The sequence below is a fragment of the Acomys russatus genome, chromosome 16 (genome assembly GCF_903995435.1).
Source record: "Acomys russatus chromosome 16, mAcoRus1.1, whole genome shotgun sequence".
Classification (NCBI taxonomy): Eukaryota; Metazoa; Chordata; class Mammalia; order Rodentia; family Muridae; genus Acomys; species Acomys russatus.
In genome coordinates this window covers 5,094,310-5,109,499 of record NC_067152.1, presented here as the reverse complement: position 1 = coordinate 5,109,499, position 15,190 = coordinate 5,094,310, and the positions used below count along the sequence as shown (strand labels likewise).

The 15,190-nt window shown below is 44.6% G+C and overlaps 1 protein-coding gene across 4 annotated transcripts in view; it reads right to left on the bottom strand.

Annotated features, from left to right (window-relative positions):
- The window catches only part of Fam222b (family with sequence similarity 222 member B), a 64,239-nt gene that overhangs the window by 28,280 nt on the left and 20,769 nt on the right, over positions 1-15,190 (bottom strand). Inside the window, exon 1 of one of the 4 annotated variants that reach the window (XM_051158033.1) lies at positions 13,446-13,684. The exons of 2 other annotated variants lie outside the window; for them this stretch is intronic. The gene's annotated coding sequence lies outside the window, so the exon portion shown is untranslated. Of the gene's footprint in view, positions 1-13,445; positions 13,685-15,190 lie in introns of those variants that run through there. One more of the 4 variants, XM_051158035.1, reaches the window with a different exon arrangement.

The window sequence follows — 15,190 nt, the reverse complement described above, 5'->3', positions numbered from 1 at the left end:
CTTATGCAGGCTCTCACACATACACATAAATAAAAAATAAATTTTAAAAAGAGAGAATCCAACATAAACTCATTCCTATTTTTATGTTTTATTTATTTGTTTGTGAGTATGTATGTGCCACTGTATACAGAGGACAACTTGGGTTTTTTCCATAGGCACCAGGGGTCTACCTCTGAGTACTGAGATTAAAGTACCACCATGCCTGGCTCTCTTTTTAAAATAGTCTTAATATAAAGCTCTGCTGGCATCAAATGCACTTGTAGCCCACTCTGGCCTTGAACTTTCAGTGAGCATGTGGACCATTAGGCTGACCCCATTCAGGTACAGATACCACCCCCCCACACACACACACACACACAAACAGGGTTCTGCTGTGTAGCCCTGGCTGTCCTGGACTCACTTTGTAAACCAGGCTGGCCTCGAACTCAGAGAGCTCTGCCTGCCTCAGCCTCCCCGAGTGCTAGGATCAAAGGCATGTGCTACCACACTCGGCTCTGTTTCTTTGTTTTTTTAAAGATTTATTTATTTATTACTATGTATACAATGCTCTGTTTGAATGTACACCTATGGCCGGAAGAGGTCAGCAGATCACATTATAGATGGCTGTGAGCTGCCATGTGGTTGCAGGGAACTGAACTCAGGACCTCTGGAGAAGCAGTCAGTGCCCTTAACCTCTGAGCCTCCAGCCTCTCAGATTATTTTTTAATTTTTTTTAAAAGGAGACATGGTCTCCCTATATTGCTCTGGCTATCCTGAAACTTGCTCTGTAGACCAGGCTAGCCTAAAACTCAAAGATCTGCCTGTTGTCTCTACCTTCTGAGAGCTAGAATTAAAGGTGTGGCCATCACAACTGGCCCTTGGTGGTGCTGTCTCTTTTTTCCCCCTTTTAAATTAATTTTATATTTTTATATTTATTGCTGACAAAACATGTTTTGGTTACACACAGAAATATCTCTGTGTGTGTATGTACACATGAATGCTGGAGTCAGAGAACAACTCAAGGTATAGTTTTTCCTTCCACCCTGTGGGTCCCAGAGACTGAACTAAAACCATCCAGTCCTCAGGCTTGGCATCAGTGCTCTCTACTCACTGAGCATCTCACCTGACTATGTTGTGGCTGTTTACTGAGACAGGATCTTGTTTCCTGGTCCAGGCTGGCCTCAAAGTCAAAGCAACTCTCCCAGGTTTGTCTTTTGAGTACTGGGATTAGACATGTCCCAAATGCTCACTATTACTTTTTTCCCCCTTCATAAATTCTGTGAGTTCGAGGCCACTTTGGTATACACAGCAAGTTCCAGGACAGCCAGGGCTACACAGAGAAATCTGTCTCAAAAGCTGAAGATCCCAGTGCCAGGTGTGAGGTGGCTCCCGCTGAGCTACTGTGCAGGGCTGAGACACAGGCCGCTGTTGTTCTCTGTAGTGTGTCCAGCCTAGATAGCAAGACTGTATTACTCTCAAACACATTCTGGACACAGCACAGAAAAACCAAACTGGAACTACCTGAAAACGTCCTCCCTGCTGGCTAGGGCTTGCTGCACTCCGCTGGAAGGTGCCGTGCACGCCCCAGGGGGAAGCCATCTATGGTGGCCATACAATTCCCACCAGCCAAGCAGCATGTGCTCGCTGCTCAATGGAGGCATGAAGGCCACGGGCCAGTGCTTCTGGACTGGATTTGGGGCTTGTTCCACAGCGGGGGAGTAAGACGGAATCGTAACCCTGATCTCAAGCTTGAGGAAGTCACAGGCCCTAGCAGGTGACCTCCTAACAAAAACAGTAGTTTGCTAAAGTGACATGTCACACTGCCTTCTGTGTACGTTTACGCTCACTGGCCTTCAATCTCGGTCAGGAAAGGCTGCTCTTCTGCAGTGGGCAGCCGTTACTGAGGGACTCACAATGAGTCAAAATGCTTAGAGCAGATGTGCTGAGTCTCAGGCACATCTATATCATCACCCCCACCCCAGCCCCACCCCCGGCCCCACCCCCGGCCCCGCCCCACCCCCACCCCCAGCCCCGCCCCACCCCCACCCCTGAAGGCTTAAGGACCATGACAGAGGAAGGTCCTATAAAGATGTAAGAGCCAGAAAACGGGGAGGTGAGGTGTAGATAAATACCCTGTTCTGGACACTCAAGATCCCTGCACTCAGGAGCTCACTGGAGCTACGGTGACTGCCGAAGACCAAGCCAACAAGATCAGGAAGCATTCCAACAGGCAGCACTAAATGGACTCAGGGGGCTTTAAAAAGAAGAAAACATGAAGAGCGGAGAGCGACCTGTTGGGGATACCTGAGAGGAGTAAGATGGTGGAGTAAAAGGCAGGAGTTGAGGGTGGATATGATCAAAATACTTTGCACACATGTAAAAAAAACTATCAAAGAATAGATAAAAGATATTTATAAACAGAAGAACATCAACTTGTCATTGTTATAAAAATAGGATTTTTTTTTTCTGAGATAGGGTGTATAGTTCTGGCTGGCCTGGCCTGGACACAGAGATCTGCCTGCTTCTGCCCCCCAAATTAATTCTGAGATTTAAAGGCATGTGCCACCAGGGCTGGCCGTTTTTTTTAAGCTTTTGGTCTTTGTTTAAAAATAAGATAAAATAAAAATACTCCCAAGTTAAAATTAGATAACAGATTCCCAAAATACATTTAAAATTTGGTTTTTCTTTTCTAGTTCTCCATTAACTCTGTAACAGTTCAGAAGCGTGAGAGCGCTGAGAAAGCTAGACACGTCTCTTGTGCTACATAAGCCTTCTAAAAATTAATGCAAGTACAGCTTCTGAAAAGGCAGCATGAACAAACGACTTGTGAGGTGCTAGGGCGCTGCCCATAGGACAGATAGAATGAGCTGGAAACCAACTGGGACAGATCTTATCCTGGCGCCATGGGGAAATGGAGAACACACTGGCAGATGGTTAATCAGCAATGTCTTTAGAGATCACTCACTGTTCACAGAGGAGACAGGGAGCTGGTGGATTTTAACGAAGCCATGCTCTGCATGGCATCCCTTGCCTGGAATCCTCTCGCACTCAGGAAGCTCAAACAGGGGGATCCTAAGTTCGAGACCAGCCTAGGCTTCAGGGCAAGGCCCTGTCTCAAGATGGAGTTGATTGTGCCAGCCCTTCAAAAAGAAACTAAAGCCAAGAGGTTGCGGGGAAAATGATGTTACACACAGCTACTGTGTTCTAGCCTTAGCTCCGACTTCTATGCAGTTAACTGTATTTGTTTCAGACACAGACATGGTCCATCTCAAAACTGAGGTGTTTAAACCCTTCTTGTGTACAAGAAGGGAAGAACTGCCACTTGATGAGAAAACGTAAAGTGGTTCATGTTTTTTCCGGGTCTGAGGTCATGAGGTGTGTGTGTGTGCGTGAACGGGACACGCAGCAAAGAGCTGATTCTCCTGCAATTGTGATTATTTGGAGTCCTGTGTCATCCTTATTTTCCTAGCAATAAAACTGCTCTTTACAAAAGAGGAAGAAAGGAAGAAAGGATGGGAGAAAGAGAGAAAGAAAGGTAGATTTAACCCGTCTGGTAGAAATGAATATATCCCGAACATACTTCTGGTCTCAGACAACTAAAGCAAAGACCCTAAAACAACAGGCAGAGACCTCTCTCCAGGAGTGAGGCTGCAGATCAGAGAGCCAATGATGAGCCGCCAATGGACCTACTCACCCAGTCTTCTACTTAAACTTGAATCTCAAAAATAAATAGTAAGTAAGTAAGTAAGTAAGTAAAATAAACCTGAATCTCATTTCAGGGCCCAAGACTAGGGGGTGGGTGGGGAGGGTCACTGGATCTTTTTTTTTTTTTTTTTAAAGACTTATTTATTTATTAAGTATACAGTGTTTTGCCTGCATGCATACCAGAAGACAGAAGCGGGCACCAGATCTCATTATAGATGGTGGTGAGTCACCATGTGGTTGCTCGGGATTGAACTCAGGACCTTTGGAAGGACAGGCAGTATTCTTAACCTCTGAGGCATCTCTCCAGCCCCCCACTGGATCTTTTTTGTCTCTTTTCCCAGTGTGTTAGCAGCATTGAATAAACACCCCTTTTCTACTTTTAAATTTTAAATATATAAGCCAGGCGTGGTGGCGCACGTCTTTAATCCTAGCACTCGGGAGGCAGAGGCAGGTGGATGGCTGTGAGTTTGAGGCCAGCCTGGTCTACAAAGTGAGTCCAGGACAGCCAAGGCTACACAGAGAAACCCTGTCTAGGAAAAAGAAAAAAATATAATATATATATAATATATATTATATATATATAAATTATATAATTTACATATATATAATTTGTAACATTTATCAGCTAGCTATAGTGCATTCACACACAATTCCCCATTAAAGGAGGGGAGATTATCAGATATGAAAAAGTGTAATTGCATCTGCAATATTAAAAAAAATTATTACAAGTGAGAGACCTAGACATTGTAATATAGACAGAAGACAAACAGCCTGAAACCAACACATTTAGTAAATGTTCACTCACACTCACTCACTAAGCATCTATCATGTATCAGACTCTGTGCAAGACTGCATATTGAGAATACAAAAGAAGAACAAAATCCCTGGTGAAAATGTGAATAAAGTTGTTAAGGGGGCAGACAGATCTGAGTTAGAAGCCAGCTTGGTCTACCTAGCAAGTCACAGGACAGCCAGGGCTACAAAGACAGACTCAAAACAACAAAACACACACACACAAACATACAAAAATCACAGACAGCTAAGCATGGTTATCCCCACACATGGAAGGTGGAAGGTAGAAAGAAGTAAAAGAATTAGGAACTTGGGGGGCGGGGGGCTTCTGGAGAGATGGCTCAGAGGTTAAGAGCACTGACTGCTCTTCCAAAGACCCTGAGTTCAATTCCCAGCAACCACATGGTGGCTCATAACCATCTACAGTAAGATCTGGTGCCCTCTTCTGGCCTGCAGGCACACACGGGAGCAGAATACTGTATAAATAATAAATAAAATCTTTTTTTAAAAAAAGAGCCTGTCATTGTGGAAGATGTTTCACATGCTTTACAAAGAGTTTTCATGTAGTCATGTCTTAAGCTCCCCACCTCCCCACCCACCTCCTTTTTGTTGTTGCTTTTTGTTTGTTGAGACAGGGTTTCTCCTTGTAGCCCTGGCTGTCACAGAACTCTGCTCTGTAGACCAGGCTGGCTGCAGAGATCCACCTGCCTCCACCTCCTGAGTGCATCAGCACACCAGCTATGTCTTATGCTTTATTGTACATAGGGAAAAGTTTCACCTAATTGTGCTGTGCTTAATTTTATACAAAATAAACTATTCAGGGTCAGACTCCCAAAGTTTGAACAGCAGGGACTGAGTCATATTAAACCAAACTGCCTTCTAGTCTCTTGCTGGCCATGGCCACAGACCACCCCGACAAGACATCATAATGACCTACACAGGCCCTGTCTCGATACTGCCCCCAACGCACGCACGCGCGCGCACACACACACACACACACACACACACACACTGAAAGTTAATGTAAAGTAGACCTAGCACCTTAACTGAAAGGGCTAAGTCAGACCTTGTATGTAAGTGCCTGGTACAGTGCCTCTGTCTCAAAAACAGCAGGGGCTGGATCCTTTAATCCTGGTGTTTGGAGTCAGATGTTGGTGGATCTCTGTGATTTTGAACTCAGCCTGATTTATACTAGTTCCAGGTTAGCCAGGGCTACATACTGAGACCCCCATCCCAAAAAGGTGCCTTGCAAACCACCTGCAACTCTTCTGGCTCTGTCGGTCCTGGTACACACAAAGTGTACAGACATTCATAGGCAAAACATCCAAACATGTAAAGTAATAAAATAAAAATATGGCTCTGGAAACATCTTGGGATACTTTTGCCTATGTTTTGCTTGTTTGCTTTTCTGTACAAATAAATGAATAATCAAGAATTGATTGTTTCACTGATCAGAAAGGCAGCTTTACCTTTAGCCCTGGACGCCTGTTGGTAAGGACAGCCTCTGCCCCCTATGGACAGGCTGAAGTGTAACAAACTTGGTCTGTTGTGGAGTTTTTTAATCAGCCCAATGTTCCCTTCCTGAAATTCATGGCTTTTCTTCTCTTTATTAAGAAATAAAAGAGAACTAAATATAACACCGTACAGTGAACCTTTTTTCCTTTCTTCTTTTGATTGCTAATAGTGTCCTGATCTTTGCATTCCCTTGGCAACCAGAGAAACAAAAACAGCTTCTCAAGGGGAAGACAGGAGATTATTTTTTCAGCGCTGGGGATGGAGCCCAGAGCTTTGGGGAATGCTAGGCATATGCTCTTCCACTGAGTTCTAGCCCTATCTTTAAATAATTTAAAAGAAGGAGCTTGTATATGAGAGGAGAAAACTACTAAATACAGTTAGAAATCCAGAAAAAGAAGCCAAAATAGGATAATGTTTGTAATTCTAGCAGCAGAAGGAGGAAGGTGCAGAGTTCAAGGGCGCCTGTTACAGCTCTGTAAGCTCAGCCGCTGAGAGACCCAGGCAGGACTGCGAACTCCACACCTCCCTGAAACTCAGAGAAGGGAAGATTCTAACTCAGAAATCATGGTTCTGGGCCTGACCTTACCACCAAATCACTACATTATCTGGATTTTTTTTTTTTTAAAGCTTTAATTCTCTGCTGGAAAAATACTGAGAAAGTAATTATTGAACCATTAGACGAAAAGACATCTCAAAGTAAAAATATTTATCGTAATACTAGAAATGGGCCGGGCATGGTGGTGCATGCCTTTAATCCCAGCACTCGGGAGGCAGAGGTAAGTGGATCTCTGTGAGTCCCAAGAGGCCTGTTCTACAAAGCGAGTCTAAGACTGTCAGGGCTGTTGCCCAGAGAAACCCTCTCTTGAAAACCTTTGAAAACAAACAAACAAACTAGAAATAGTTTTTGAGCTAAAGAAACTCCTGGCTTAACCTACTTTGAATTGTTAATTTTGAAGTATGACACGCACTCAAGTCACCGAAGAGCTCCTTTAAGGCAGGCCCAGACCTTTTCATTTGCCTCATAAATTTACAAATAATGAAATTTCTCATTAAGCAGAGGTCTAAGATTTTGCCAAACAAAAAAACTGCTCAGTGTTCACAGAGAACCAAATCTGGGATGGATGAAAAGGCCTGCTGCATTCTAAAGAGTAGATTAAAAAGCAAAAGAAAAAAAAAAACTTGATTTATTAGGTTGAAAAAAAAAAAAGGTAAGTCTGTAATGCAAAGGTAGCTTTGGAGGCTGGAGAGACAGCTCAGTAGCTGAGAGTACAGGCTGCTCTCTCAGAGGACCTGGGGTTTGATTCACAGCACCCAGGTGGCAACCCACAACCCTCAGTAATTCCAGTTCTGGGAGAGCCAACACTGTCTTCCAGCTTCTGAGGACACTAGTCATGACACTGTACACAGACACACACAGCCAAACACTCATACATATAAAATAATACAATTTTTTTTTTAATTGAAAGGTAGCTTTGTTTGAATGGCTCCAGCAATCCCATAATGCACTCAGGTAACAAGCACAGCCCAGGTAATTAATTCAGCCGGCTCTTCCTCTTTCACTGAGGGACTGAACAGCTTTGCTGATAATCTCTCTCACTCCCCCAAGACTCAGCAGGAAGATTCATTATTTATGCCCTCGATTGTTTACTCTGCCCTATTTTCAATCCATCCAGGCCCAGGGGCAGTGTTATCACTGGCCTGCTTCCAAAATGGACATGTTAGCTCATTGTCTCACTAGTTATAAAACCAGAGATTCAAACAGAGTGATCCAATACCACACAGCAACCTCATCCACCGCCTGATGCAAAAACAAAATTTACTGAGGAAAATGAAATCTATTTATCAGTCGGCTGTTTATTTGACTAATTTATTTGTTGTGTTAGGTCTCCCTATACAGCACAGGCTAGTCTCAAATTTAAAATCCTACCTCAGCCTTTATTTTGAGGCACTGAACAACATATATACACATTCAACAAGCTCCCCCTCAGTAATTTATTTAATCTTTTATGAATAGGTGTTTTGCCTGCACGTGTGTCTGTGTGAAGGTGTCAGATGGCCTGGAGCTAGCTAGAATGACACATAGTTGTGAACTGCCTTATGAGTGCTGGGAGTTGAACCCAGATCCTTTGGATAAACGGCTGGTGACTCAACACAAGAATTTTTCTTAGGTTTTTTGAGAAAGGGTTTCTCTGTGTAACAGCCCTGGCTGTTCTGGACCCACTTTGTAGACCAGGCTGGCCTCGAACTCACAGCAATCTGCCTGCCTCTGCCTCCTGAGTACTGGGATTAAAGGCGTGGTAAACAGTCCACAGTCCTCAAGATCAAACTCATAGCAAAGAACTTCCTCAAAAGACTGAACTTGACTCAAAAGTCCAGCCCCGGGGCGCCTGGGTGGCTCGGCAGGTAGAGAGGCTTGTTGGCTACTCTGACTACCTGAGTTCAATCTCCAGGAACCACACAAACAGAGAACCAACTCCCACAAGTTGCCCTCTGACCTCCATATACTCCTGGTGAGCCCTGTGCATGTGTGTACACACAATAAAAAAAGAAAGAGGGGCTGGAGAGATGGCTCAGAAGTTAAGAGCACTGGCTGGTCTTCCAGAGGTCCTGAGTTCAATTCCCAGCAACCACATGGTGGCTCACAGCCATCTATAATGAGATCTGATGCCCTCTTGTGGACTACAGGTATATATGCAAGCAAGATACTGTATACGTAATAAATAAATAAATCTTTTTTAAAAAGATTTAAAAAAATAAATAATAAAGAAAGGAAGGAAGGAAGCTAGAACAAGCACAAGATACTGGTTGTGAACTTGGGGTGCAGAGGCAAGCAGATCTCTGGGTTGGAGGCCAGCCTGGTCTACAATGCCAGTTCACGGAAACCCCTAGGGGGTGGGGGGAACACTGGCTGTGGCATATGGCTGATAACACTAAACACTGTCATCAGACACATCTCCATGAATGTACTGTTAACCTCTCAGTATTCTCAGATCTTTTTTACCTCCAGTATTTTCTCACCTTGAGTAAGTTTTTCCTGGTTGCAAACCTTACCACACCTGAGCAGATTACTACAGGAATTAAGCAAAGCCAAGGATCCAATGCTTCCTTCACTCCTCAAGGGATCATTTTATACTTCAGACATGATGAGACCAGAGTCCTCCTTAAAGAGAACTTAAGGCCAGTTTCTTACATTCTAAAGTGCAGCTCACAAAAATAAATAAATAAATAAATAAATAAAAAGTGCAGCTCACAGAGCTAAGATAACGGATACAACACATTACTAAAGGAAATTCAGTGAGTTACTTTAACTTCAGCAGCACTGTCTCCATAATCTAATAAACTGCAAGTCAGAGCTTTGTATAATTGTTTCCTTGCAGAAGATAAATCTGAGTTTCCAAGCCCTTTAAATGATTCCTGGAGACGAATGCAGACACACCCATCAACAGTTCTATACATAGCCTTTTGCCTCGTGGGAAAAATTCTTTAGGGAACCCCAACTACAGCACCATGCAAATTATTGACTGCACAACCAGACAAGAGAACAGACATGTTAGACCTGGAGGTATAACTCAGGTGGTAGAGTGCTTTGCCCACATGCACAAAGCCCTCTACACTGCAAAAATTAATACAGTAAGAGAAAATTGTAATTCCAGCCCTTGGTAGTCTGAGGCTGGAGGATCAAGAGTTCAAAGTGAGGAAATGGCTCCCTGGGTAAGTTCCTTGCTGCACAAGTTTTATGAAGACCTGAATTTGGGGGCCAGGCATGGTGACGCATAGCTTTGATCCCAGCACTTGGGAGGCAGAGGCAGAAGGATCTCTGTGAGTTTCAGGCCAGCCAGAACCACATAAGAGGCCCTGTTAAAAAAAACTAAACTAAACTAAACTAAAACCACAACCAACCAACCAGACAAAAAAACAAAACAAGGGGCTGGAGAGTTGGCTCAGTGGTTAAGAGCACTGTCTGCTCTTCCAAAGGTCCGGGTTCAATTCCCGGCACCCACATGGCAGCTCACAACTGTCTGTAATTCCAAGATCTGACACCCTCACACCAATGCACATAAATTAAAATTAAATAAAAAAAAAATTTTTAAATCCCAAATTTGGGTCCCCAACATCTACATAAAGCTAGGTGGAGCAGGCCATGTCTGTAACTACAGTGCTAGATGACAGATCTAGGGGGAGGAGGGAGCTTGCTCTGTTGACGTCAGCAAGGAAGGCCAGTAAGAAATCCTGACCTAAAAAACAAGGTACAAAGGCTGGAGGCACGAGACTAACAAAAAGTGCTGGCTGCTCTTCCTGGGTTCACTTCCAAGCACCCATACAGAAGCTTATAACTATTTGCCTATAACACAAGTTCCAGAGGATGCCAAGCTCTCTTCTGGTCTTCAAGGACATGAGACACAGACACACACATGGTCCACAGGCATATATAGAGGCCAAACACCTATACGCATAAAATGAAAAGTTTTAAATCTTTTTTTTTTTTTTTTTAAAGTAAAGCAGCCATTTGAAGAAAACTTTTAAAAAGTCTTTGTTTTTCAAAACAGGGTTTCTCTGTGTAGCCTTGGCTGTCCTAGACGCGACTACAGGCGAGCCTGGGATTACAGGTGTGCGCCGCCGTGCCCAGGTGTGTGCCACCTTGCCCAGGTGAAGAGAGCTTCTTCATGTCACCCTCTGGCCTCCACATGAGGCCACCAGGACCAGTAAATATAACCATGCACATGCACACAGACACATACACCTGCACATGCACACCAATGTATGTACACAGACACATATACCTGCACATGCACACACATATACCTACACATGCCCACATACACCTATACCTGCACAGGCACAGACACCTGTACATGCACGTACACACAGATACAAACACCTGTACTGCACACACATATACCTGCACATGCACATAGACACATGCTCGTGCACACAGACACTGCACACGCACACACATACCTGCACATAGATACATGCTCACACATACACCTGCACATACACACAAACACATAACCTGCACACTAATGTGCACACAGACACATACACCTTAAGACCAGGCTGAGCTGCAGAGTTAAGACCCTATCTCAAAAACAAAAATAGGGAGCAAAGTATAGCATAACTTTATAAAAGCCCTATCAAGTGTTCACAACTGGAAAGGAGAAAAGAAAACTCTAGGGTAGCAAACAGGAGGGCAACCAATCTACAGCACCACAGCATCCAGGGGCATTTCCTGCGGCTTCCCCACCTTGCTGAGAGCAGGGCAAACTTCATAGGTGTTATGGGCCACACCTCTACCCCAGCACCGAAAAGGCACACAGGCGGATCTACAGCCTAATCAATGTATTGAATTCCAGGCTAGCCAGAACTATATGAGACCCTGTCTCAAACAAAGAAGAAAATAAATACATTACATTTTATTCCATACACTAGCTGTCCAAAGCCTGAATCAGTAATTTTTAACACTCTGTTCTCATTAAGTAATGAGTTAGGTAAGACACATCTGAAGGCTCGATCCTCTTCCCAATTTAAACATAATTCAGAGTCTTTAGGAATAAAAGCATACGAAATGAAAACTCTAAAGCCAACAGAGGATTATTGTGAATTTCCTTTTTGTAAATAATTCTATATATACTAAGACTACTTGAAATGTCACATGCATAAAATATTTGTGTTTGTATGTACATATACACATGTGGGGACAGAAAGTTCATTTCCTGATCTATTTTTCCATAAACTGAGGTGATTACCTGTCCCATCACTTCTATTTTCCTCTTGTGTATTGTTCTGTCTTGAGACAGTGTAGCCCAGGTTGGCTTTAAAGTTCCAATCTTTCTTCCCCCATCTCCCTAGAGCCTCTTAGATGCTAGACATGCACCCTACCGACTAAGCTACATCCCGAGCCCTATTTTCCGTAATACTTGACTCTTATCCCAATTGTTCCTGGCTGCCTAGGGATAAAATAAATCAAGAAAAATTACTCATCCAGCTAAAACTGTAACACAGCTGCATAACATCAATTACATCTTCAAAATTGAACTCCAGTTACAACAACCACTGGAAATTATGAAACAACCTGGATTATGGAAATTAATGAATCACTTTAGTTAATATTTATATAAAATATTGTCAAGAAATTGGTATTCATCTCTTCTGACATAGGTCTTTGCTAATCAACATAAAGATAAAACTAGTCCCAAACACCTTTGATTGAAAACGCACAATTAAAGCAAAGACCAAGCCAGAGATGGTGGCTGTTAGCCCAGCACTGAGGAGACAGAAGCAGGTTATATTGCTGTAAATCCTAGCCAGTCCTGGCTACCAGGCCAAGCAGGACTACACAAGAAGACCCTGTAGAAAAATAGTAACAAAACAAAAACTAAACGTTGCTACCCAGTACGCACACCCTTTGTTCCTGACATTGTAATTTCTGGGCATTTTACCTTCAACTGGTAACTTTCCTTCTATTTAAAATAGGTAAAGAGGTTCATTAATCTGAGCTGTAGAGACTCGTGTGCTTCAGAAAGGATCCAAATCAAGTGCAGTGGTGCACACCTGTTAGTTCCCCACAGTTTAGGGGCACTAAAGCAGGATAGGAATTCCACTCCAGCCTGAACCTCAACTATAGAGTTCCACTTTTTTTTTTCTTTTTAATTGTAAGTTACAAAGGCAAAGAACTCCAAATAAAACATCCTCTAAATAATAATGCTTCACCCACCCAAATTAATAAAAATGGGGATGAGAACTCTTAAAAGACAAACAAATTAAAGTTTGGTTTTCCGTGACAGAACCGATTCCCTTCACGAACCCGTGAACATCACTAACTATGAATACAAGACACATAGCAATGGAGACGCTGATAAAGCCTTCAAGTTCTGTAAGAAGGCAAGTTTCCCCGCGCCAGCTCTTTCTCCTATAGAGCTGAGCCAATACACAAAGCCTGTGACAGGGTTCTCTGGGAAGGGACTTCACCAGAGTTAATCGCTAACAATTATCAGGATTGCTTTTAACTACCACGGCCTGAGGGCTGCTCCTTCTTTCCACCCAAACCTCCGCCTCTTTAAGATTACCGCTGCTGATTAAGACAGACCGAAAGAGAATAAGGGCAGCCTTAATGAACGCAGATGCTGCAGTTCAAAACCCCTCGTCCTGGGTCCTCTCTTTCCCCCTCCGGTTTACCGCATCAGATGCCACATGAAAAGGGCTCCTCTTTTTTCCATCTGTGCAATTTACTACGCGGCCGACATCTATCCGTCGGTAAAAAGAGATAAGTGTCCTGAATCTCCTTAACCAGCTGCAGGGGTGAGATGAACAGACAGAAAGAAGGATGAAAGGTAGAACTGGAAAATAAAAATAAGGTGATGAGACGCAAAGATCGTATTTCCCATTCCATTTCCCCTTTCTTACAAGGTTAAGTCGGCTAAAGTCCGGCAGGCGTTAGAAAAAAACACACACACCTTGCGCCCTGGGCAGGAGGTGAGGTTGGCTCTGCAGCGCTCAGTGGGGCTCCGGGCTCCGCCCCGCCGGCCTGGGACAGTGCAGCCCTGCTCACCCCAGTGCCGGAAGGACAGAAGAGAGGGGGCTTCTAGCGGCTCTGCCAGGGGGAGGGGGAGACGGCTACTCCGGGTGCCAGGCTCACCAAGAGCGCTGCACTCCGTGGTGCGCCGACACCCCCTCCCCCAGCCGGCTCCGGCTCGCTCCCCTCCGCCGCCGGAAGCCAGCCCCGCCCCCTCAACTCCATCCCTGCCCTTTGCAAGCTCCCTCCTGTCTACACAGCCAATCGTGAGCCAAGGAACCAGCAGAGCGACTTGCCACACAGCCAACTGAGGAGGCCCATTGGGAGGTCAGCCGCCGGGGATAGGCCAGCTACCCACGGCCCCGGCCCCGGCACGGCTCCTCTTTGTTAGCGCTGCCCCCATCTCTCCTGGTGCCCACCCGGAAGCTGGGAGCTTAGCATCCAGCCGCCGGACCAAGTGGTGCCGCGCCCGTCGCCTCGCCAGCTCCCCCACCCACTCTCGTCCTGGTCCTAAGAGTGACCAGCCCTCCGGTGTTTCCTGCCATAACGCTTCAGACTTCCAAACCAATTAACCACCGGAAGACACCCAACCACAAAAAGGATGCTCCCTGGGCCTTTCTGTGTTACCTTCCTTTTCTCGGATAATCTTAACTGCATTCTGTCAAAACGGTGGTTCAACTGCACCAATTTTACCTCTTGGAAATCCTTGCTTTCCCTGAGGGAAACTGGGGGGAAGGAGAAAAGTGAGAAAGTACGAATCTGGAAGTTGGTGGAGTTAGGGAGGAGGGGAACACATCAAATCTTCTGCAAAAATAAATAAAAACATACGAAGATCACAAAGTTGGCCTCAACCTATACCATCCAAGTACAATCTAGTAATCCTGAGGTGACCACTTATCAGATTTCAGTATAATTCAGATGCAGAAAAAATAGGTCTCCTTACATTTCCAAAGCCAGGCACTATGGCACACACGCCTGTGATCCCAGCACTCAGGGAGGCCAGCCTGGTCTACAATGCAAGTCCAGGACAGCCAGTGCTACACAGAGAAACCTTGTCTCGAAAAAATAAAATAAAATAAAATGACATATCCAAATATTTGTTAAAAACAACAACACTGATGCTGCATACTTGGATGTCTATACCCAAACCTAACTGTGGCTGGGATGGACTATGCTAAAAGTGGCGTGATATATAGTTTCTCAGGGTGTCTGGTAGAGCAATATATGGGCTTCATTTAACAAAAACAAAGAGGGGGTGTCCTGCAGATGTAGCTGTTTGCCTAGCATGCATTAAGACCTAGGTTCAGTCCCTAGAACCCCACTAAAAAACAAAACCAGGAGCTGGGTGGTGGTGGCCCACGCCTTTAATCCTAGCACTTGGAAGGCAGAAGCTGGTGGATCGCTGTGAGTTCATGGGCCAGCCTGGACTACAAAGTGAGTCTAGGCCAGCTAAGGCTACACAGAGAGACCCAGTCTTGAAAAACCAAAACAAAACAAAACCAGGAAGAGTAGATGAGGTAGGATCAGAAGTTGGAGGCAAGCATAGGCTGAGACCTGGGAAGGGGTGTGCATGGGCCAGTGAGAGAGCTGTGATATTAACTAATTTAAGGCCCTGGGTTCCATCACCAACACAAGGACAGGTAAGAAAAGAGGAGAGGAGAGGAGAGTGGAGAGGTGGGAAAGGCT